We start from the raw sequence: 22,827 nt of genomic DNA on the forward strand, positions 1-22,827 counted from the left end.
GCTCCTTGCCAGTACAATGCATCTCACGGTGCCCTGATGTCCTTCTGCACAGCTTGTCAGTAGCGGAGAAAGCAAGCATGCTCACAAACTTACAAAGTGTCACCAACATTGCTTCTTTTTTTGTTTCCTTACTTATACAACAAACCCAAGTACAATAAAGGTGGAAAAAAACCCCACAACAACCTATTTACTCTCAACTCCAGATTAGGATTGGGATATAGATGCTACATGAGGTAATGAGCATGATGAGATGAGAACAGGGGAGCTACTTAAAGAGATGAAGGGATTCACTGCAGTGTAATTGAAAGGACCGATAGCCTCATTGTGGCCATTAATAGCTAAAGGAAAAGGAGCCCAATCTGCTGCAGCATTAAGCAGCGAAACCCGCCAGAGGTGATAGTGTCCAGAGAATGGTACAACCGGACAAAAGGCAGGAAACTCACAGTTACACGCAACACCCCAGCACTGGGTCACACTGACCCTGGTGAGCCTTTGTACAACCTCATCACATTTGGACACACAGATATAAAATGACTGCTTAGTTCTGGTTTGATGACTGATTATAAAAACTGGAGCCTGAAAGAAGTGTTTCATATTAAATGGAAACACTTTTATTCCTGAAACAAAACTAAAAACTATTTTTGGTTTGATAAGAATATTTTGTCTGATGCAAGCAAAATCTTTAATTTCAGACTGTGGTTTTTTTTTTTTAAAAGTTCCGTTTCAAAAGAAAACCTTTTTAAACAAAACAGAGACAACATTTTCATTTTTCTCATTTTCCTAAAATATCTTCACTTTTGTTTAACCTTCTGCCAATTTAATGTAGCTTTGCAAACTTTTTAAAACTGTTTTTCTGAGAATAAACAATTTCCATGTATGTCCTGGGTCACTGCGTGAGACTTCGTACCCACAGTTACACAGGGAGAGATGATCTGCTTTCCATGCACATTTTGTGGAGAACTTTCCCTTCACGTTAAGTTGTGGTAATAGAAGTATAACTGGCATTTTATTTACAAATACGATGCATATCCAAATTCACAATACGCATGTGAGGAAAAACTAAACCTTAGCCTACACAACGCACACACACACGGCGTTGCACCCCGCTGCAATGGGATTTTGAAGGTGGGGGACTGCCCTGCCAGCCCCTCGGTGGCCACACACGTCTCACACGGGGGACTCCCTTCCCTCCGACCACTGCCTGGAGAGAGCGTTCCACAGATGGGTATTACATCACCGCAGATTTATAACGCTGCACACATTTTGCCAAAGCCCCGTCTGGTATAAACACGCACACGTCTCTTAAAGTTAACATCATTTTGTCACGTTAGCCTGCTGATAGGTCTGGCTCCACAGTTTGGAATTCTTCAGGAATTAAAGCCTTACATAAACATATCATTTAACTTTATTACAGTATAATAATGATTTTTAAATAACTTTGTAATATGTTCTATAATCTTTTTTTAAAGTGCGTATTATTGTACTGTCACAGTTTCATTCACCCTGCAACAGTCCAGTCAAAGCAACAGATATGAAGGTAAACACAACTGAGAAGGTACAGAGTGCTAAGTGGCCCCTTTCCCAGGTTTATAACTTGCTTTTCCAAACTGCCAGCTGCTCTGTAGACAAGCCATACTAATTGTGGGACAATTTGTGTATTCTTAAACTAAAATATTTTTCAGTTAAACCAATGCATAAATTATTTATTCATTTGTATTTGCATTTAAATAGTTGAAAAATGTCCAGATTAACTGCTTTGAAAATTGTTCCAAAATTTCCCCCTAGGCTGTGACCTTGTGGCCAAGTTTAATCTCAAAGCAAATTGAAAGAAGGGTTTATAACTAAAACATCAAATGGCTCTGAATGTGCTCTGCTTCAGAGAATCGACTTATTCTTTTGCAAACTCAGCTAAGCATTTGGTTTGAGGCCTAAAGCTTGGATTTCAAACATGGGTTTTCCACCAGGTTACCCAAATCTAGTGTTGACAACTCAAGATTTTGTTGGAGAGGTTTTGTCTCATGCTACTTGGTGACTTCCTTAAAGCTCCTGCTTGCGGACTCACCTAATAACATAAGAAGCTCAGCCATCAGTCTAAAAAAAACCATTTCTTATGCTCACGGCTGTGGTGAAAAGCATTAAGTGTTAGTAACCAGAATACAAATGAAAATACAAACTCCATTAATTTTAATAATCTACACATAATTGTGTCAAATCTGAGATTTAGGAGGCTCAACTCATGGCCATGACAGTATTATTAACCTAGCACATACCTACAACCATTTCTGCACCCAAAGCCAGAGCACGGCACCTCAAGACACCAGGCTGATGCCCCAGCCTGGCCACTGAACTCGAAAGCCAAACATCGTTTTTTACAGTTTCTACGGTAAGTTTAACTGCATGGAAATGGCTCTTCCTTTTTCCTTTGTCATAAATCTGGTTTCTGCACATGTCCTGAAGATTAATTCATTACACTTTCCCTTGCAAGGAAAACTGCTGAGAGGGAAGGGAGGAAGCGCAGGCACCACTCTAAGATCTCAGCCAGCAGTGAAATGTCAGGAACCAGCAAGGAAGGTGGTTTCCTGACAACGTGTGTCCTGATACCAGCCTTCCCAACACGCTCCCATGATGAGGGGCAGCTCCTGTGCTCACGACTACGTTCCTTTCAGGAACAGAATGAAGAAAACAGATATAAAAGAGTACAGAAGAGGACGAAAGTCAGAAGACTTCAGCTGTCAAACCTTTAGTGGAATAGACACATAACTGAAGAAGTAGCTGAGAGGTTTGTTTTATTTAATATTTATTTAAAATTAATAGCAAAATTCAGTCTGCCTGACTACGTCAAGTGAGCGGGATGTACTTGGGTTTGGGGTCCCTAATATAGCAACCAACTTGACAACTTACCTGCGAGCATCCGCTCTTTGAGTGGCTCTTCAAGTCTGCAGACTTTCAAGATGGGGAATATCTCAGGATTTTGGCCCCACGCTAGTTTGAACTCTTGAGAACGGGTTCATGGCATGCTATGAAAAATCTTGCATGTCCTTGCTGGACCTCTGGGCAGAGATGTTACCCCAGCAAGCCCTGAGTGCGTGTCTGGCTGTGCAGACTCCTTGTGTCCGCCTGTGTCACACCATTTCAGGTGGTGGGTTCGGCACAGGAGAAAGAGCTGTCGCGGCTGGGGGCTGCGCTGTCACTGCGCTGGAGTACACGAACCACCTTGCATTGCACATTACAATAGATCAGTAAATGTGTTGCTGAAACAGGGGTGAAAAGGAGCTGTCATGCTGTGCACAGTATAATTGCTATTTCTTTTATATGATTATGAGAGTGTGTGATTCTTTAATAAAACCTTAGAGAAAACATCCCAAGTCCTCTCCCTCCCCAAATACTCACATGTCAATTTATATAAAACAAAACCAATTGACTAACAAATGCAAAAATATTAAAACAGAGATCTAAAAAGCACATTAGGCATTTCAGCTACCTGTAAATAAGTATCAGTTTAAAAATTAAAGATAGAAAAAAATATTAAATGCCAATCAAGAATACATGAACTGACTGGTAATTTCTCTGGCACAGAAGGTTGGCAGGAAGAAAGCAAGCAGAAGTACTGGACAATCCCAATGGTTGGCACTCAGGGACAGCATTAAAAGACTTTCAAAGCCTCCATTGCTACTTTAGCTCCTTCTCATTGCGAGGTCTCTGGGTTAGAGCCTTCTGCAAACTGAAATCTCCATTCCAATCTCTCCTCCTGGCTTAGGGGCAGCGCATGCTTGAAACACAGAAAATAAAAAGATTTTGTCAGGGAATGACTCAGAGTTGGGACAGAGGGTGGGGTGGCAGAGGGAAGCAACACTGCAATAAAAAGACCTTAAACACCTCCCAGAGGAAGCCTGCAGCACATGCATATCTTAAGATAAGGTTACCTCACCTTCCCCCTCACTCGTTCCTAGAGCAGCGCTAAACTAACTAACACCGGCTGCCTGCCTCACTGTTTCTCCCTCTTTCCCTTGGAAGTCATTTATTGCTCTCATTTTAATATTCTCCAGTTCTTGTGTTTTTTCCACCCATGACTTCAGCTCTCCACGCAGCCACGTGAATTGGCTGACGGACTGTCTATGTCCTTACATCAACAACAGCAGCAGGGGTATCGCGGTACAAAAGCAGGCACCAAGAGCCAAGATTATGTCTTCGGTATCTCGCAGGCTCATGCAGTGCGTATATATCTTCTGTAAATAACCCTCAGTTTTCACATGGATTATTTAGACTTTCTGATGAAACCGCAGAAATGTCAATGCGGCGCCTGAGCACCCAATCAGGCAGCGGCTCCCTGACCCCTGCCCTCCTCCTCTCCAGCATGACTGCTATTATCTTCAAGGGGAAAAACCCTCCTTGTCTCTCATTATACCTTTTTTTATGATCTAGGATTCTGTTAATAATGACTCCATGTTACATAAAACAGATACATTAATGTCACCAAGTCCCAAAAGTACTGAATCAAGCTGACTCCTTCAGAAAGGAAGAAAGTAATAGATATAAGCAAGGGAAAGCCTTAATAAGAGCGCAGATCCTAAGGACGGGAAGAGCTCCACCAGATCGCTTTCGCCTTCCTATTTGAAATGGGGTATTTAAAGGGCCATGTGGCTAGAGAAGATCAGAGTCGTGGCAAGACGACCGTGAACACACCGTCAAAGGGAGCAAATCAAACGTGATTTTAGGTGGTGCTGCAAAGGCGTGCTCAGCCTGTTACACTTGCGTGCTCCGGTCCCAGTTGCTAATGGGGAAAGGAGATGGAGAGGCCCAGCAACCTGGCACTCACCTTTCATCTCCAGAATAGAAGTGCTGGCTTAGACCAACAGCTCTGGAGAAATAAGTTGCCTGGACTCTGTTTAGAGGAAAAAGTAGCCAACCCTTTGACCTATGCATATGGCTGAGACTATTTTTATTCCTCTACAGCTGGAGCAGACATTACAATTAAAAGCAACACCCAGTGATTGTTAGTGCTAGACAAATATTAAAATAGAACAAAATCTCTAATCAGAGGTATGAAGAGATTTAGTGGCAAAACTATTAACATCTGAAGGCTTGCCAGGATAGTCTGACCAAGCCATCTGCTATAGAATATAATGCAGAAGAGTGCTGTGATCAGAAACATTGGCGGTGCTCACACAGATATACGGTACACATCTGGGTGTCAAAAACCCTGTGAATTATGTCCAGGGAACATGAAAATGGTTTACTAAATTTATAAGTAGTCGCAAGTAGTTTAAGAAAGAAAAATGACATGAAAAACTAAGTCATGTTTGCTGAATTGTGTTTGGCCAGGCATCAAGGTTTTTTCCATCAGCTGTAGACATAGCAGATATTTTGATTCCCACCTTGATGTATTTGGGAAAGGGTAAAATCTTAAGGCCAAGATGAGGCATATAAACATCTTTTATAGAGTGGCACTCACTAACACGTAAGGCTGAATTTGGCCTAGTGAAAATGTGAGGAGAAAATGAGGGGCCCTATGGAGTGCCAGCTTGGTGCTCCAGAAAGGTGAAATCAGGACAGCAAAATAACATTAGCCACGATGAGTGCAATTTCCAGAACAACTCAGGAGTTACCTCATGTACATATGTAACAAACAGGGAAAAATCTAAAGTAATGGTAAAGGTCCGAGCCACAGACTCGTTTCCTTCTTTCACCTGGCCCGTTGAGCCTGGAGACCACAGCATGCTGCTCTTTTTGGAGACAAGGAAGAAGTTCCCATACACAACCCAACATACATAATGGGTGAGCTGATAAGCGAGTAAAGCCAATAACACACAAAACGTGAGACCACTGAGTAAGAGAGAGGGAAAAAGGGAAAATGAGAAAGTAGAACGTTAATCCTTAGGAAGCCTTCTTCAGGCTCCATCAATACATCAACTCTTACTGCTCTGTACTGTAACAGAAAATTCCTCTCACAACAGACAGATCTTGTGGAACAGCCCCGTAGCAGTGCTCAAGTGCCATTTAGACTCATCTGTACAAACAAATTCAAATTCAACTCCCCTGACAGAGATCCTCCAGAGCATTAGATCTATTAAATTTGTATTTTGCAATTACTTCAGTTTACTTTGCTTCTTTTCCAGGTTTTATGCTAAATTACATGGATGGAGGATCAAGCTTCACTTAAAAGATCTTTTCTTTTGGGTTGTGTCACTGTTAGAACAAATTTTAAATCATGTCATACAATGATCATCATTTTGATTGATAAGTTCACTGTAGACCAGCCTCTGCATGTTTAATAGAGCAAAATCTGACTTAATCTACTAATTCCTAATTTAACATAAATAAAGTACATGACACATTAGCCATTTTTCTTAATTCACTACTTTCTTACAGTAGCAAAGAGGTTTGTGTTTATGCTGTATACCGTAATACAGCAGCTCCACCAATTCCTTCCATTTATTTGGGTGAAAAAGTTAACATCTCCATGTCTCTGTTCCTAATTCATAAAATGGACATACCAATTTTGATCTCAGAAGCGATAGGAGGATTAATTTGTGAACAACCAAAAGTATAATATAAGTGCTAGGTGCAATTATTCTAAGTGCTAAATATCTCAGGTAAGACAGCAATGAGACTGCAATTCTGTTTTTTTTCGTTGTTACATAGACAATACTAGCCCTCAAAGTATGCCAGGCATTTTCCAGATCAGAAGAAAATGTGATCCCTACTCTCAGAGTGCCTAATCTAAAAAGTCAAAGATGAAAAGAGGGAAAGGAACTCGGGATACAAAGGAATCTATGTAGTGACAGGTCCCAGCTTGTTATTTTAATTAAAAATATGCTAAATCCTTCTTTTTGCCTCTTTCAGCCCTCTCATCCAGGCTCTAAGCTTCAATTCCAGTGTCAGCATAACCTTCCCTAATCATCCAATGTTCCCTCCACATAAACGAGCTCTTCAGAGCCAGGGTCAGTATGGGAACAGGGTACCTGGTGGACTGCAACAGTGGGCAGGACGACAGACCCTCAAGACTGGAAATCCGACTGATCCAATCCAAAAGTGTTTCCAGAGAGCCACACATGTCCTACCAACAGGGGCCCTTGAATTCAGAGGCTTCTCGTGACTTACAACAACAAACAGGGTAAATTGAAGAAAAAGCCCACAACACTGGATCCCCCTTCACCTGCATGTGCATACATGTATAGCTTGAGAAATGCATCGGCTGCATGAAACACAGTTGCCTCTGAGAGAGGACCCTGGCATGTCCTCAGATGGACCATCAAATCCTCTGAGCCAAATACATAAAAATGCTACTTTATCAATGATTAGAGAGTGAGCTGGCAGTGTGGTGCTACTTTAAATCTTCCAAGAGTTTTTATCAGAGGTTAGAGATCCCACCCGCCCCCTTCCCAATGCCTTCTAGTCCTTCTCGTTGGCTTGCTCCCAAACCTGAGGCAAACGTCTCCTGGCGCAGCTGACTGCGCTCCACTCCCCGACTGCCCCCGGAGCCCAATGGATATTCCTTCAGATGTCTAACAAGCGTTGAACACAACTGAGGTTTAGAGAGAGACAGAAATCAATACTGCAGCTTCCACCAGTCACGCTGAGGGATTAGCCGTCCCAAGGAAAAGCACAGACAGTTGAATAGGAGAATCATGACTCTGAATAACGCAGGAGGTTTATGAAGCTGGAAAGCAGCCTCTGGCCTTGATAACCTCCAGCTGGCCTGGAAGAAAAGCAGGCAGTGGAAACATGCACTCGTAGCATCCTCCCCTTCTACATCAGCGGGGGCAGAAGCTGGCCTCAGCGCATCAGCTGTGGCACACTGGGGAAGCACTGCGAGGCAGCAGGCAGGGGACCACCCGGGTCCACGCTGTCACGCTGAGCGCTGCGCGGCCATCAGTGTTTTCCAGACCTCCATTGCAGCTGGGTGACGTATTTCGGCTCTGGAGCTTGAAAGGGAGCAACCCCAACAGCAACAAATTCCAGGAAAGGCAGGTGGCGTGGGTGAGATGCAAAGGCAAGGAGCTGAATCCTTTAACTGCGAACCAGGTTCGTCACAGTGTGAAAGGAGAGGGAGAAGACATGGAAAACTGTTTGGCTCATACCATCGCCAAAGGAGGCCCCAGAAACCTCTAATAATGAGATATATGGGATCCTGTGTCACTGCCAACAAGTACTCTGTCTTAAGAAATCCGAATCCTCTTTGACCTGGGAAGGCTGCAAGAAGCATCTATTTTTGATGGGTAGAGGCAGGGTCAGGACAAGCACTTGAAGAACAAGCTCGTTTTTAGCTTAGCTAACATCATATAATTTTCTGTGGTTTTATGAGTTGAGGACTTGTTGTTCCCTATTGCTCTCGCTTTTGTTTTTGTTGCTGTGTTAGGACTCCAAAAGCTGCAGACATGAGTTTTTCTTTGCCTTTAAATTGTCACAGGTGAGAAAATAGGGACTACAGAGGAGAGGAAGGGGGAAGCAATGTTCAGAAAGCCTTCAAGGACTAATGAGGCATCAGTAATACATTTGCATAGTTTGAGAGAGGTCTTTAATGACCTCTGAAGTTTCCAACATTTCTGAAGTTTACAGCCCAGCATAAGGTTTCTGGGAACACTGAGTGACTAACTGCTCTCAAACTCACTCTTAGAGCCCACACAATCACAGAGTCACAGTTTGCTTCACTGCCCAGGAAGCATCATTGATCGTCCATGGGACTTGCAATGTCATTCTGTGAAAGCAGATGAATTCTTTACAATCCAAATTTCACCCATGGTGAGAGAAGAGCAATGAGAAAACAGAGGTGTAGATGAGCAGACAAAGTTCAAGTAATATGCAGAAAAATGCCTCAAGGTAATTTCAGTCACAAGCCTCTATAAAGGACTATTTCTTTTTTATTTAGCTTTCTGATTTTTCTCAAGTGAATTAACACAGGGGGAAAAAAGGTGTCAATACTTCTCAATATAGCAGCTGAACAGTTACAGCACAACAGAAGATTAGCAAGATACCCTTTTATACATTTCTTCCTGAAAACAAGCCCCATTTATGACCTGAATGCTTCTATTATTTAATTTCCCCCACCTACTCATATTCATCTCTCCTGATGTCCAACAACTAAAACTAAAGGTGATGTGGAGCAACATACTGCCAAAGACGCTCACAGAACTTCCCTCTGCATTTCAGAATGGTCTCTGGTCCACTAGATACTAAAATTTATTTACCATAACTGAAGTTTAAATCCATGACCTAGAACAGGTCTGCACCCTGTTGCCCAGTCACACAGGACTGTCGGAGAATGAGCTCTGAACTTCAGCTCAAAGCTTCAGAGCTGCTTCAGACTTGCTCCATTTTAGGAAAATCTAGTAATTTTGAATGTGCTAACCAATTATTTGCAGAAAAGGACGTAACAGTAGACATGGTGGAAGGGGATCAGGAACATGCCTGCCCTGCCTGTGACTGCAAACGTGATCCATGAACTGGGATCATGCTGAAATGCACATGCCTTGCATAGTGCCAGATTCGTACAGCCAAACACACGTGAATATTGTTTGTCCGTTAACCGGGAGGCTGATTCACAGGAACCTGCTCTTTCACCCCAGCATCTGTGGCAGAAGCTGTGCTATCAGCCCACCCTCACCCCGCAGGCCTTTTGCTCTTAGGTTGGCTGGCGGGGCGGCACGGTGGGACTGCGTTATTTTAACGTGGCCACTTGCGAGCGTGTTAGCCACCTGCCCAGGGCTGCGAGTGGGATAGCCTCGTCCTTCCCTGTCTTGGACAGTGAGGTCAGATTGGTCTGCCTCAGCTGTGGTGCATTGCTGTGGGCTGAGATCAGCCTCCAGCACAGGGAGCGCATCGCTCCCTCGTGAGACCATCAATCTGTCCCCGTCCCCACCCCCACTGCTCCTTCTCCTGCATTAACCTAAAATATGAGCACATGTGCTCGCCCCCAGTGCTTCTGCTCCCAGAAACCACCCTGTCCCCTCCCTCCAGCACTCCTTATCTAAGGCAGCGTGTCACTGCAATTTTATGGTCAACATTACAGGCTCAAGCCCTCCTTTGAGCCAATCGCCCCGCGCCGCATCCGTTAGGAGAGCAGCCAGGCTTCCCGCGAGGAGCTGCCTCCTGCGCTGCGCTGCCTGACCCCCTCCGCCAGCAGCCGCCATAAATCTGCCGTACCTGATGGGAGATGGGCTTTTTAGGATCTCTCAGGGTGCTTTGAGGTAGCACTTCTATGAACTCCGTGCCACAATAAATAATGCTACCTGCAATATGTCTTTGGGAACGTGTCAGCAGCGGCTGTCCTGCCATGAATTTTTATTCTTTTGCCGTCTGGAAGATAGATTCCAGATACAGCATTTCCCCGCACTTAGTGTCAAATCTCTTTACCCCTTTGCCCCGGCAGAATGACAGGGACCACAAATAAAATAAAATAATAAAAAAGAAGCATAGGAAAAATGGCCTGAGAGCAGAGGGAAAGCACTAAACTCACCTCTCTCTGCAGCTGAGCAGCTTCAGAGATGACAGCAGTGACTACAGGCAGGGGCAATTTGGAATAGGAAGAAGGTAATTTTTGTGCACTGCAGATAAGACTTCTGCAGGAGGATTCCACAGAAAGGAGCATAAAGATAAAATTGCTATAAAGAGCATAATGCATGTAGAACTGGAAGACACGGGAACATGGGTATGCGTGCCATCCCAAACTGCTGTGCCACCGATGGGGAAATAAAGTACTGACCCCAATAAAGGAAGGGTTTTTTTAATGAAAAAACCTTTCTCACTATAGATAAAAAGGTCATACAGAAAGACTAATGAAATGGCCTAAATATTTGCAAATCTTGCACTGCAGATCTGATATCAAGGTCAGAGTGTGAAAGGAAGAATGCTGTAACAATTACCAACAGGAATCCCATGAAAAAAGAATTTGCAATTGGCATGAGAATCTTGTAATGTTCATTTGGATTGCTGAAAAATAGCGTGCAGTGCACCCCAGGGGTCAGTTGTGGGGCCAATGGTGTTTAAGAGCTTCATTAACAAGCTGGACATGCACAGACAGAGCACACCTTCAGCAAGTCTCTGTGTATGATACAAAACCAGGAGGAGTAGCTGATACAGCAGAGGGTTGTGCTGCCATTCAGAGGGACTTCAAAGGGGCCAACAGGAATCTTGAAATTCATCAGAGGGAAAAGCCCAGTCCTGCACCTGGGGAGAGGAGCAACCCCAGGCACCAGTACACGCCAGGGGCTGACCTGCGGAGAAGGACCTGGGGTTCCTAGTTGACACCAGGCTGGCCACGAGCCAGCAATGTGCCCTCATGGCAAAGGTGGCCAACAGCATCCTGGGCGGCATTAAGAGGAACATTGGCAGCAGGTGGAGGGAGATCATCCTTCCCCTCAGCACTGGTGAGGCCACATCTGGAGCACTGGGTCCAGTTCTGGGCTCCCCAGTGCAAGACAGATACGGACTTACCGGCTGGATGAGGCAATCTCCAGAGGTGCCTTCCAACCTCAGTGATTCTGTGACTCTGTGACCTATTTGAGGAATCCAGGCTTTACTCTCTGGTTACCACATAAAAGCAATTGAGTAAACTACCCTTAGGACTACAAAATACCTAAAAAAAGCCAGGCAGGTAAAATATTATTAGTTGTACAATTGGGAATATGAGAAAAATCTGCTCAAACAACAGTATAACAGCCGGGAAAACTCTATAAAAAGATAAACAGCTCCAACTAGACAGGAGTTCACAGTGCCCAAATTTTTTCCTCTCAGTTTCCCTCTTGCAGCTCAGTGCCCTGTATAAAAACAAAATTATGACTCTTTTCCACTTCTGAATACTGCCTGGGCTGCAGTGCGATCTTATCTTAATTTGAAGACATTATTTTACTTTCTTCCTTTACTCTGATGAAATTACCAAGCTTCACATCCCTTACATCTAAAAGATATTAGGACGAGCACTCCAGTATCTTCACATTAATATGCACATGCCAGTTATAACATATAGTATGTTAAAGACATCACTGTTCTACCATTAAGTCACTATTGTCCAGTCTTCAACTAAAGTCAGAATATATCGATGCCATATGAAATGTCCCCTTCAGCATATCTGCTTCCCAATTCACATCAAAAATGATGACACTGTAGTTAGAATACAGCTACCCGTTTGCCTTAATGTCTGTCCTCTTCATATTTCCACCTTTGAAATTGAACTTTAAACACTGGAATTGCGACTTTGTTAAATATATATTGCTGAGCAACAGTTGTACAAAGCAAGCCACCCCAGATCTTTCGTTCCCCAAAGATGTTGAGCAACTGCTTTTGCCACATAGCAGAGTTAAAGTGGAGGAGATTTACAAGGTCATTGACAAATGCAAGTATTGATTGAGTATTAAAGTGTCTTGTGATTAATACAGCCTTCGAAGTAATTAGTGCAGAAGATCTCTTATATCTCACCATGTTTAAATAATGTATCTGTGAACATGCAAGCCCCCTGTCAATCACTCTGGCTGAGGCCAAACATCATTTCACCTGATAACTCATTTGGAAACTGGGCTTCCTGCCTGCTGAATATCTTTCAAAACCAGCAACTCTTCCCTAATTGCCTGGGGTGACCTATATTTAGAGCCTTGCAGTTCACTGGGGGGGTAGAGAGGGAGAAGAGAGCTAGAAAAAATGACTAAAGCACGCTATTCCTACAATGGTAATAAAAACCCAGGAGAAATATCAGCGGCACTGAGCACAACTGGCTGAGGGACCCACAGCAGGACCATGCAAACGGCATTTGCTCAACCCAGATACACTATTCCCATATCTGATGTAGCCATACAACTCTCTTCCACTCACACTTAGGTAAGAGTCTAGATTTTTTCATACGGTAGTCAATGTTAAAACTGGGAATTACAGAATTGCAATTTGTTTTTTAATTCAAAGAAATATGTAAGCCAAGATGGACGCAATTTCTCCCAGGTCTCCTAAGTTTTTACGGGGGAAAGAGGTGTTCAACTAATATTGTTCAAGCTGTATCTGCATCTCGCCCACTAACAGATCCCAGAAATCTATGATTAGAATTTCTATGATTAGAATAATAGAAAACAGGGCTGGAAAGGACCTCAGAAAGTCACTAAATTGATCTTTCTACCCACAGGCAGAATCAATTACACCTAAGCATCTTAGTATCCTGGCATCCTAGAATGAAAGGATGGGTCATGTTAATCTAATAGCAAACTGGTTGTAAGCTCTTGATCAATTTGCAGTCATCTGCATCCTCACTAATTTGCCCAGTCCCTGAGACCTGGGACCGAGGCTCATAGCAAAGTCTAACTGCCTGAGGTACAGGACTGCAGGAATAAGAACAACTTAAATTCTAAAAGAAAAAATATGCTCCAAACCCAGAAAATCTTCAGGAGAAAGTAGATAATGGAAAAAAAAGAGGGTGGAAAAGGTATCTGCAGTGTGTAGGAGGTACAGAAGCATCAAGGGAAGGAGAGCAAAGACAAGGAATATGCACAACCAAACTTAAAAAAGCTTACGTTTTGGAAACATTATTGCTCATTTATTTCCCCTTTTTTGCAGCTATTTAAGGAATACTTTTTTTTGTTATTATATAGTGGAGCATAATACCTAGATAAAAATATACACAAGAATGTGCTGAGAGGAGGATTAGAAAAAGACCTAAAAAAGTCACTCTGCTTTTGCACATGTGCTCAGTGACATTACAAAACCACTGTATAAAGAAGCTCCCATTCCTCATATCAAAGACTCAGGCTCCGCGTGGGGCTCCGCATTCTGCATTTAAACAAACTCTTTGAGCCCCTCTCGGTTAGTCCTTGAAGTAACTTCTGCAGAGGGAGAAACCTCAGCTGATGCCGAGGACTCTCAGGCTAGGGCTGGCAGTCTCAGTATCCCTGTCTCAGCTCTTGGTCCCCACCAGAATGGCCTAAACCTAATCTGAAATGAGGACACCATCATCTCTGGGAAGATCAGGCTGTCAGCAGTTACTAGAACTATGCGTGAGTTTTTCTGGAGCAAGCTGGCATTTATTGGTCACCTAGATCTAGAAGGTAAATGTTCTGCAGTAAGTGCCACTTCAGCAAAATAAGCAGCTTTACACCTTCTGGGTGCTTTTTGGAGTCCATGAAGCACCAGGTACTCATCTAATGTCTTCTTAATCTCTTTCCTACCATTTTCTTTAAACAATTGTAATCACAGGGTTTCTCTGAAGCACACTTAGAGATCGTTAAACATTTACTGCTTATTGGGTAAATAAGGCTCTGGGAAACGGTTTCCTTCAAACTCATTCATTTCTGAACTGCTATTTGATTCCAGTTTAGAAAAAGCGAAGAGCTGAACTGCAACCTCACTATCCATCTCAATCTGTCTTACACTTTCCTCTAACGGAGACGAAGGACTGGTGTAAAACATACAAATATTCTGGTATTCTGCAAACATTGCACACTCTTGCTTACTGGCCAGCATCAAGTGGGTGCACAGCTGCCAGCCAGAGCATTCCTGGTTTAGAGGAGAGTTGGGACCGTAACATCAATGTACTTCTGGAGAAGACGCTGCCCTCGCTTTCCACTGCCCAGTTTAACTTTCAGGGGTTAAAATATGCAACATATGGAAGTTAATCACTCTCATACATAATCAAATCAGAGCAATTCCTAAACTAATTTAGAGGGGGTAAAAAGAAGTAAAAGTCCTTCTTCCTGGCAGACAGTGAAAGAAATCCAAACCTGGGACTTGTGGCTTTTTCTTTAGACAAAGCACTAGAAATATTCTCCTGCCTTTAGTGTTAATCTCACTTTCTTTTTTCTTGCACCTGTTAATGTTCCATAACTCATAAGTCCCTCTTCCTTCCCCTCTTACAAGTTTATTTATTATGACTATTTTACCAGCTATTGGTGCAACACACTCCACTCAAATATTCATCATTTAGTTCTCTGGGTAAATCGTATTTAATCAGCACAGGAGAGAAAATAGCATAATTATAGATGCCGGATGCCATTACACTCAGAAGAAATTAAACCTTGTCTTAAGCTGTCCAGTGGTGCCTCTGATGAAAACAAGCAGGCTGCATTGCTAGGGAGGTTACCGAGAGGTTAGTGGCCATATAGGGCCAAATGTACCTTCTAGGATCTCTGAACCCAAGGAGTGGGGAGCAGTGGAGAGGCACAGAGGGAGAGTGGAGCTACTACGGATAAACAGAGAACACCAGAATTTGTCATAATGAAGCGAGTAGATGCACCTTTTTTTTTTTGAGAATACGATAAGCCGAACTCCTACATTAATTATAGTGCAGAAAAACAAGGTTGCTACACAGAGATGTGGTGGTTGTAAATAAATCCTGTCCACAAAAATCCCCTCTTATGAGTAAGGACAAAGATAATGTATGTTTCATCTCTGGCCTTAGGATGAGGCTTGCTTTAGCAGATGCTGAATTCTTCAGAGTAGGAGCTAGGCTTCCTTGGTTGGTTGGTCCGCTTAGCACTGCAGCACTGAGCTCTACCAGACTGCAAATAAATGGTTCAACACCAAAATGGAGGGAAAAGAGGACATCCACACAAATTACCAGCCCACGGGTAGTGCCTAGTCTACTTTGTGCCAATTATAGTACTTCTGTGTAATGGGGTTTTTTTAAGGTTAATAATTCTATTTTAGTAATACTAATGGACAAATTCTTTACTGATCGATAAAGTCCAAAAAGTTATTACAGCAACAAGATGCAAATAGATTCTTAAAGTTGCCTGGAGAAAGAAGTGGGGCAGTCTCCTCCAGCTGGCACTGAACCACTTAAAACTTGACATTACCCTTGTATAAAATATCCCAGCTTACCCAGGTTATGGCATAAAATGCTATAGGAGACACTTTACCTGAAGACGCTTCTTATTCATCACTTGACATCAGTGCTCAGAAATGACTACCCAGGTTCAGATAGAACAATGGCCAGAAAGGCTGAGTGTTGTGTTTTATTTATTATTTATTTTTTGCTAATAATACATCTGAGGTTTAGATAAGTAACTAAGAGGAAGGAGAGCTCCTTCTAGTCCATCCTGCTGCCGACAATTAAGAAACCTCAAAGTAATTTTTGAAAATGTCAGCGTCTCATTTAGCAAACGGATAAATAATGAATGAAGCATAATCACTGTCCTGTGCTGGTGGTACAGCTTCGCGGTGTCATTAGTAAACTAACAGTATAATATCTTCGTGTCACAGTTTAATTATATCTTGTAATTAGTTTCAGCAATGGATTGCACAGAGTCAGGCCCCCTGAGCTAAACAAAAGGTAATAGAACTTTCAGAGTCCTCGCATAAATCAATTATGAAAGTGTCCTGTGTTATTTGAGGCTTGTTTGCTGTAATTTTATGCACAAAGAAGAAATGATCCCTGCTGCCTATGGAGGGTGATTCACCTTACCAATTGCCTGCCTAAATGAGTATGAGTACTACAGGAGCACGAGCCCACCCTGCGCTGTACATCTATCAATGCACGCTCATCTAAAGAGGGCTGGTAAGCGTGGCTGCTGAGAGAGTGAGCGGTACAAGCAACGTATAAAAAATGTACCTTGCCTGGTTGTGAACACCACAAATACAGCAACATTACATGCAGACTCAGTAAGATGGTACTATCATTTTTTTTGTTGTTGCTGATGTGTTATAGGCTAGTACTGAAGTTTGGCATTTTACAGGTATTATTTGCATAATCCTCTGCATTCAAAGCTGCATGTTGTTGCATTTCTGTTCACTATCCCAAGAGGACCACACCACCATCCAAACACCACCTACGCCTTCCTCCTCCTTCTTCTTCATCCACAGAGTGAAAAAATCCCCCCGTGTGAGACATCTGATCTCTAGTTTGCACATCAAGACAAGCCACTGACACTGGTTCCCGGCCCAGTGACTGTCTTCCTCGTACAAACATGCTTGGGTTAGTTCGTTCTCCTGCTTAATTTCTGATATTACTCATTTGCTGCCACGTAAATGAATCAAGCAGAAGAGGGCCATATTGGAAACAGATCCGTACAGGCTGAAGGGTCCATTGAGGTTATGCAATTGTAATTGCAGCAGATCAAAATCTCTGCTGCCATCCTGCAGGCTGCTACTTAAGCTCCGGAAACTCTACAGAAGACGCTCTGTTCTTAAGAGCTCTTTATACCGCACCAGGAGTGCGTGCATATATAAACTGCGGATATAAAAACCCGTACCTGTAAAGTGGCTGTGAATGATCGCCACTACCCCAGCCTATAACTTCTCACATAGTTTCAGGGAAAAAAGAGTTGCATTACTGAAATTAAATGTATAAAATAATGTTTCACAGTTCAGGCTTAATAGCTGCATTTTGTTTGCATATTTTTTCCACAGTCTTCTTAAGAGTACTACGTATTCTGTTACCATTCCTCTACGTACTGATGCACACACATGGCTCTCACTGCTCTGGTGTCTGAGTGCCTGAATCATTTGTCTTTTCATGTTCCTCCTCTGCCCCCACTGCTTGGTGTTGGAAGCTGCCTATGTTACATGGGATGGAGAAGGAGGAAAAAAAAAAAAAAATAAAATCAAACCTCTCGGTGTGTCTAATTTTGGCCTACTGAGACCTCCAAAAGCAAAAAAGGCTCAAAGCAGAAGCAAAGGGCTGTCTGCAGGTCACCCAATCCGAGTCTGAGTGTCTGGGATCCCTACTGTGGGCAGCAGAGGAGAAGTGTGGAGAAGAGTCTGAAAGGTGCCAAGACGTGTAATGGTCTCAGTTCTGATCAAGCTGCAAAACACACCGGGGTCCTGGTTCAAAGCCCTCATCAAGTCTGCCTTGAAAGTGAATCTAGTGGCATGCTGGCCTTTCTGTTTATACAACAACTTACAGGTTTAAATGAAAAGCTGCTTGATAAAGCAGCCTGAATCCTCCTATTGTGAGCCCTTCAGCAAATTTAACAAAAGAAAAAGCACTGACTAGAAAAAAAGGGAAAAAAAAGTCCACTCCTCGGAGCGGTGCTGCAATCCGGCTGGTTGCCATGGCGACATGATGACTTGTTCACATGGCAACATACCTTAGGTCCATTATTAAAATGATGAGAGTAAACTGGGTTGCACTAAGTATAGTATCCTGTCTGCTTGTACAAGCCTTTCTCTGCAGCAGGAGCTGGGACAGATACCGGTGTACGGGAGGAAGGAAGAGGAGAACAAAGCTGAGCACGGGAGTTTTGGTGGGCAGTGGAAAAATAAGGGGGATAAACAGAGTTCTAGGTCTGTATCTGAGATGAATGACAGCTACACAGATGATAAATTATATTTCGCTTTGATACAAAATCTGCCTTTTTAAGCTAAAGGATGTTTTCCATACGTCAGTAACATGCTCCAGAGGGCACTGAACTCTTTAGGAAGTGACCTCTAGCGAGCACTGGCAAAAAACAAGTGGGGAAAGAGGGGGAAATCACTGGAAAACCTATCAACACAAAACTAATTGTGTTAAAAATAAAACTTAAGAAATAGCTGCTACAGCAGTGAAATGCAATCGTGTAGTTTGTCATTTACATTAAAATTCTAAACAACCAGCAAGTGGTAAACTGTGCAACATCTATTTAGTCAGAATGAATACCCAAGGTTGCAAAAAATATATCCTCATTGCAGTATTATTGGTGTGTTTTGCAATTCTTTTAATTTTAACAGATTTAAACACCACCTGATAGCACAGAAAATTGCGATGCAGCTGGGGAACTCATCATCCAGTTGTCCCTCATTTAGATGAAAGACAGGATGAATCTCCTTGGTTTATGAAGCATGTACATTACACAACAGACCTGAGAAAGTCTCTTAAAATATAAAACATGAGAAAAAATACCTTTAATACAGATTCTATTTTAATTTTGCCGGCTTCCTTCTATTACTTTCTATAGAAGGCAGTAGTCTGATATCTTTCTTGCTCACGAACTTTAGTACAAATTTTTAGCTTAAAATCATATTTAGATAATGTAGTGATTTGGAGTACCAGCAATCTGAAGACACCAAGCGCAATCTACTAATGTTTACTTTTATCACTGTATAGTTAAACAAAACCCGTAATGGCATGAAGCCCACCACATGAAGAAGCATTCATTTTTCCTGTTCTTGTCACAGCTACAGTCTCAGCATGTTGCCCTTCATGTGTCTGCAACTCTTTTCTATCTTCTCAAGATCTCTAAAATTTGCAGATGACTTCTGGGCAGCTCCTGCATCCCTTGCTCTCAAGCACTGCCTGCAGTGCCTATGTGTTTCCAGGCGCTGCCCTCGCAGAATGAGGATGGCAATAAGGCTTACTACAGTCTTACCGCTATGCTGGCCAGTGCTTAATAGATGGCTTTGGAGGCCATGCTGCAAGCTCCTAGCACAGAGGGTATGAAGGCCCCACATTTTTAGCAGATGTCACAGCAGAGGAGGATTCCTTTCATCTCTATTACTGATGAAACAATAGCTTTGTTCCACTCCCCGAAACACAGTGAACGATAACTGCCTCATAAGGATGGTAAACTGTACGTGGAGAAAAAAAAGAAAAGAAACCTTCTGGTGTCTATCAAGCTATCATGACAGCTGCACTCATGTTTCCTCCTGAGGACCAAAATAACTACAAAGTGCATGAAATCATTAAGCACGTGAAAATCCCAGAGGTAGGCTTGGGCTAAACCTCATGATTTCCCAACCAAAAGGCATCAAAGAACACTCCCTCATAGTTCATTTGCTGTTTTCCTTTGCTCTGCACATACCTGTATCAGTCAAGTTTGTCTTTTCTTGGTTAGCACAAAGCATTAACTCTGAGTACGCTCTTTCTGCATGGAGAGAAGTTTCCCTGCCCATCCTTCTGGGCTGTAAAGCAAAGGTAAACAGTCGTGGGGCAGACAGGCGGGAGAGAGGATGGCAGCAGCTGGAAAGCCCAAGTTGGGACAAAAAGCCTTTCAAGTGCATCTGTACGTTTGCACAGCCACATCTGCACATTCACAGTTTGTAGGAGCTTTTCCAAACAACAAAGGGAATCTATCATTTTAAGGTAAAGTAAATGTCATATTTTGCATGAGTCAATATGACAGTCCTTGCAGGAACACAGGTGATAAGGTGCTGATTTGGTAGGAGTCTGGGAAGCTAACTTCATATAGTGGAGACGACGTCCCATTTTTATTCATAATACTATTTAGTTGATAAACTAAACAGTTCAAATGAACTTAGAATTTTTCAGCATGATGCAATGCTTTAATCAGACCTGCAATTTGATGTCCAGTACAGAAAGTTGTAGAGCAGGAATTAAGGGTATATCTGACCAGAAAAATCTAAAAGCAAAGAATAGACTTCATATTTGCATTTTGTAAAGACTGATACCAAACTGTAGAAAACATACCTATAGTATTTTTTTCAATTGGTGTAATTCATAGACTTTCAAAGTGGGCACAGAAAGTCTTTTGCAATGCTTTTCTTCTCTCACCTACTCCTGCTCCACCCTGGCATATTCAAAGATGATTTGCTACTTTCCAATTTGCAGTGGTTCAGCACGCACCTACCTAATCCCTCCTTTAAAATAGTTGCTTCTACAAATTGCAGTAATCTTACTATATTTAAAAAAATCAATCCCTATAAAGAGCAGAAAAATGGAATCAAGTTCACTGATTCCCAAACTTCTAATGATAAATCTAATTTTAGAAATAAGATTTATCTGAAGGATGAATCAGGAAGGAATTTCAGCCACTTGTAAGAACTTCATTAATGGAAAAGGAACCTGAAGGTTCACCAGTGAGGCAACAGGTGTTTAAACAATTCCTTCTACCTACGCTCTCACGTCGACTTTATTTTCAAGTTTCACTCAATCATGGAGTTGTTTCTTAGCTCCTTGTGTGCTTAGCCATTTAATTAAAGCAATCCATATTGAATTCATGTCCAGATGCCTTGACCAGCAGAGCCAGATCCTCATTGGCATGCCAGCTGCTCAAAGAAGAGCACAGCCCCTTGCATACTAATCAGAGGAGAAGGCAGTGATTCATCAGCCTACGATACTGCTTCAGCATCTACAAGCACTTATGACATGTAATTGGTGGTGCATAAGCAAGCCAGGCCACATTAAAAAGCCTACAGATAGTCAGAGATAAAAATTAATGACTTTTGCTTTGTGTAATCCTGCCTGCATTGGTGGGGGGGGAGGGGAGACTGGGATTAATGGACAAATGTAAGTAGGCACAAAGGAACAAAGAGTTTCTTGGCCTTGTTTACATATTGAACAACAATAATAAAAGAAAAGTGACAAGTTATGGGAAAGGCAAGTGTGAATTTTCGGCACGAGTGAGTTGGAAGACTGCTTGCAGTTCATTATGGATGCAGAATTTCCATACTCATTATTCCGAAACAAACCTCCTTAGAAGGCCCTTCTGGGACCAATGGCAGCAGTTTTTATTATTCATCTTTTGCTAGTATTGAGGATGTCATTATAAGAGCTGCACAGAGCTCTTGCTGCATGGCATACAGGAAGAAAGGAGTATAACTATCTTGGGAGGAATAGCTTATTTTTCATGAGGCCAGAGCAACCAAAGAGTCAGGGTCATAGTGGGCCACAGTTGTAAAATCAAGAAAGAAGAGGGAGGTAAATCAAGGACAGCAGACAAAGACATTACGTTATGTACCCATGACAGCAGCTTCTGTAGATCAAGTTCTCATCAAAATATTCATGCATCATCATTGCTGTTTGAATCTCCCTCTTCCTGCCACAAATCCCCTTTCTTCCCCAATGATGGATACATCCTCCTTGAAACAATTTTGAAGAAAAATGCAACTTTTCTACTTTTATTTTTTCTTTAACAATTGCTTTCTCTTCTGCTTTCTGAAGTCTTGGTGAGATGTGTCTATCAAGGAGAACAGTGAAACTGAAGTTACTTGAGCCATCTTTCTGCTCAGAGGTAACAAAAGGAGGGAACAAAAACGATGCACGTGTGATAGTATACATAATCGGAAACTTAGTCTCACCTAATGTCTACCTCCAGCACACCAGGAACAATAACCTACTTCAGCAGCTTCCAGGGGTAGAGGTCTATTGATTTCAGCAGAAATCTGCCCATGTACAATAGCAGAGATCTGGTAGCAGACTTTCCTTCTGTCATGACAATTGCCAATTACACGTACAGCTGCGTGTTCTCCAGCACAGAGGCCGATACCTCTAGTTTCATTTCTAAAGGTAAATGCTAGCCGCAGTTTGGACTCTAATTTCAGTCCACTTCAGCCACTACACTCATCCAAGAAAGGCAATTTATTACCTGTTGAATGGAAGTTTCTACTCTGTAGCTGGGAAGAGTTATTTTAGGAACTATTGATTGCATCTATCTCAGTACTATGAAAAACTGCCATTGCCATGGCAATAGTGTTAAAAAAAAAATGGAAAAAAGACTATACTTTAGTCAAGCATGTTGTTCATTTTAATACAGTAGACAACAAACCTTTCCTACAGAGGTCAAATACGATCACTGCATGACTCGAAGGTAACAGTACAAACCTGGAACTTGGTTTGGCATTTAACCCAGACACCATGCCACCACGCCTTGGCACCTTCAGGTTCTGGAAACCGCAGTCTTTAGGATGCGCTTTCAGCAGAATGACAAGAGAAATACCCAGTTGTGCCAGCAAAAGACACTTGGCACTGATGCCAAGAGCAACCGTGATGCCATGCAGGAGGGACAGTATCTCTGACAGCACTCTTTCAGAAAGCATTTCTCCCCGCAAGTTCTTTGCCTCAGAGAAGACAAGACGGTTCCTGAGGTTCACACACACCAGGGAGGAGAGCAAAGCTCTTCGCTTTTCCTTTTCCTAGTGGCTGCCCATTACACGACTGATGCAGCCATACCGATACACCACAGACACGTGCTGGAATCTGCA

At 42.6% G+C, this 22,827-nt stretch overlaps 1 long non-coding RNA gene across 1 annotated transcript in view; it reads right to left on the minus strand.

Annotated features, from left to right (window-relative positions):
* Positions 1 to 22,827, minus strand: part of LOC143165560 (uncharacterized) — a 274,062-nt gene that overhangs the window by 5,965 nt on the left and 245,270 nt on the right. The gene's annotated exons all lie outside the window — the stretch shown is intronic.

Source organism: Aptenodytes patagonicus, chromosome 11 (genome assembly GCF_965638725.1).
Source record: "Aptenodytes patagonicus chromosome 11, bAptPat1.pri.cur, whole genome shotgun sequence".
Lineage (NCBI taxonomy): Eukaryota > Metazoa > Chordata > Aves > Sphenisciformes > Spheniscidae > Aptenodytes > Aptenodytes patagonicus.